A 2,786-nucleotide genomic window follows, 5' to 3' on the forward strand; every position below is an offset into this window, starting at 1 on the left:
AGAGAAGAAGGGGTATGGAGGAAGGGAGAGAGAGAGAAGGGGGAGGGAAAGGGAGAGAGAGGGAGAGGGAGAGGGAAGGAGGGAGAGGGAGAGAGGTAGAGGGAGGGAGAGGGAAAGAAAAGGGGGGGGGTGGGAGAGAAGAGGGGGGAGGGAAGGAGGGAAGGAGGGAGAAGGTAGAGAGAGGGAGAGAAGAGGGGGGAGGGTGAGAGAGAAGAAGGCATATGGAGGAAGGGAGAAGGGGGAGAGAGAGAGAGAGAGAGAGAGAGAGAGAGAGAGAGAGAGAGGGAGAGGGAGAGGGAGAGGGAGAGAGGAGGGGGGCAGAAGGGAAGGAGGGAGGGAGAGAGGGAGAGAAGAGGGGGGAGGGTGAGAGAGAAGAAGGGGTATGGAGGAAGAGAGAGAGAGAGGGAGAGAGGGAAGGAGGGAGGGTGAGGGAGGGGGAGAGCGAGGGAAGGAGGGAGAAGGAGAGAGAGAGGGGGAGAGAGAGAGAGAGGGGGAGAGAGAGAGGGAGAGAGGTAGAGGGAGGGAGATAGGGAGAGAAGAGGGGGGGAGCGCGAGAGAGAGAGAGAGAGAGAGAGAGAGAGAGGGAGAGGGAGGGAGAGAGGGAGAGAAGAGGGGAGAGAGAGAGAGAGAGAGAGAGGGAGAGAGAGAGGGAGAGAGGGAGAGAGGGGGGAGGGAAGGTAGAGGGAGGGAAAGAGGGAGAGAAGAGGGGGGAGGGTGGGAGAGAAGAAGGGGTATGGAGGAAGAGAGGGAGAGAGGGAGAGGGAGAGGAAGAGAGGTAGAGAGAGGGAGAGAGGGAGAGAAGAGGGGGGAGGGAAGGAGGGAGGGGGAGGGGGAGGGAGAGAGGGAAGGTAGAGAGAGGGAGAGAGGTAGAGGGAGGGAGATAGGGAGAGAAGAGGGGGGAGAGAGAGAGAGAGAGAGAGAGAGAGAGAGAGAGAGAGAGAGAGGGAGGGAGAGGGGGGAGAGGTAGAGGGAGGGAGAGAGGGAGAGAAGAGGGGGGAGGGAAGGAGGGAGAGGGAGAGAGAGAGGGAAACAATATGACCTCTAATGACACCTAAGGGGCCATACAGTGGGCTAATAAAATGATATATTAAATTTAAAGTTATGAATAGAACATCATACAACGAGACTCCAAGCGAACAAACAACGAGGCTTTGCTAAAAAGCAAGTGTAAGAGCTTGACCTAACCCTAAGACTACTGCCTAAGTTCTAAAACATATGATGCTATTAAATTTGCAAGGTTATAAGACTGATCTCTATTGTGGCTATATGAATTACACACTTGATTTCTTTCATGGGTATGTACCGTTCCAAGTTGTTTGACAAGTGATGATCATCATATACTACCACTACCATGCATACAACAAACTTTATTTTCTTTAGGTGACAGGCATTGTGTAACAACATGGGAACTCTCGCATACCCACCACTATCATTCTTCAGGACATCATCTATGTTACTCTCCCTCTTTCTCTTCCTACCTGTTGTTTCCTTCTGAAAAACATATTGCAGGTACTCTGACTCATCATGTTGCTTTATTGACACTATTTTCCAAATCTTCTTTGCTCATTAAAAACACATTCGAGAAGAATATTGTTGCAGGTTTCCTTGTTTGTCACGGTAATACACCCGTGGTTCAATTTCAAACCCTATTCCTCTTATTCAATAGGAGAGCATACATGATAAAAATCAAAGAGGAAGTTGTAGACAAGAAATAAATTCACTTAATTTTATAGAAGTGTAGACATAGTTGCAGTGGGGTATGGAGGGAGGGAGGGAGAGAAGAAGAGAAAGAGGGATGGGGTAAGGGTGAAGGGGAGAGAGCGAGAGAGAGAGGGATGGGGTATGGAGGAAGGGATAAGGGGAGAGAGGGAGGGATGGGTTATGGAGGAAGGGAGAAGAGGAGAGAGCGAGGGATGGGGTATGGAGGAAGGGGTAAGGGGGGAGAGAGAGAGAGAGAGAGAGAGAGAGAGAGAGAGAGAGAGAGAGAGAGAGAGAGGGGCACCTTGTATGCGTTTGAGAGGGGGAGACAATACACTTACATGTGTATATATATGTTTAATATATTATATATATACATGTATTATATATTATATGTATATACACATATTATATATACAATATCATATTATACACATATTATATGTTACATATATTATATGTATATACACATATCATATATAGAATATCATATTATACAATAGCGCGTACGCGTTGTTTTTAGTAAAAATAGCGCATACGTGTTGTTTATAGGAAAACGAGTGCGTACGCGCTGCTTACACCATAAGTACCTCGTACGCGCTTTTTAAACTTGTAGTACCTTGTACGCGCTTTTGATTTTCTTAGGCTTGGAAATAGGTCTGGATGACAAAGCTACGGTTTGGAAGTTTGATTTCCTTCCATTTCTCTCATTTTTGACGTGTTTTATTTTATCAACTTGGTTTATCGACTTTGTCATCATCAGGTTTACACTTCATCAAGTGGGTATTTCTAAAATTGCCACCATATTTTCACCCATCTTCTGAGCTTTCTAACCATATAATTTTTTTTCAATTTGAACAACAAGAACATATTATTATTGAATTTCTTTTACCAGTGTCTCCATAGTTCTCACAGATATAGGTGCACCATTTTTTGAATAACTTTTGATATACTTATCCAAATTAAAAAAACTTTATATATTATTGTAGTGCACTTGATTCTTTACAATTTTTTAAAAAAAATTGTATTTTCAATTTGTTTAGTGCAATTTATGCTTCACACACGAATAGGTACCTAATTTTCAAGAT

The sequence above is a fragment of the Cryptomeria japonica genome, chromosome 6 (assembly GCF_030272615.1).
Source record: "Cryptomeria japonica chromosome 6, Sugi_1.0, whole genome shotgun sequence".
In the NCBI taxonomy this organism is placed as follows: Eukaryota; Viridiplantae; Streptophyta; class Pinopsida; order Cupressales; family Cupressaceae; genus Cryptomeria; species Cryptomeria japonica.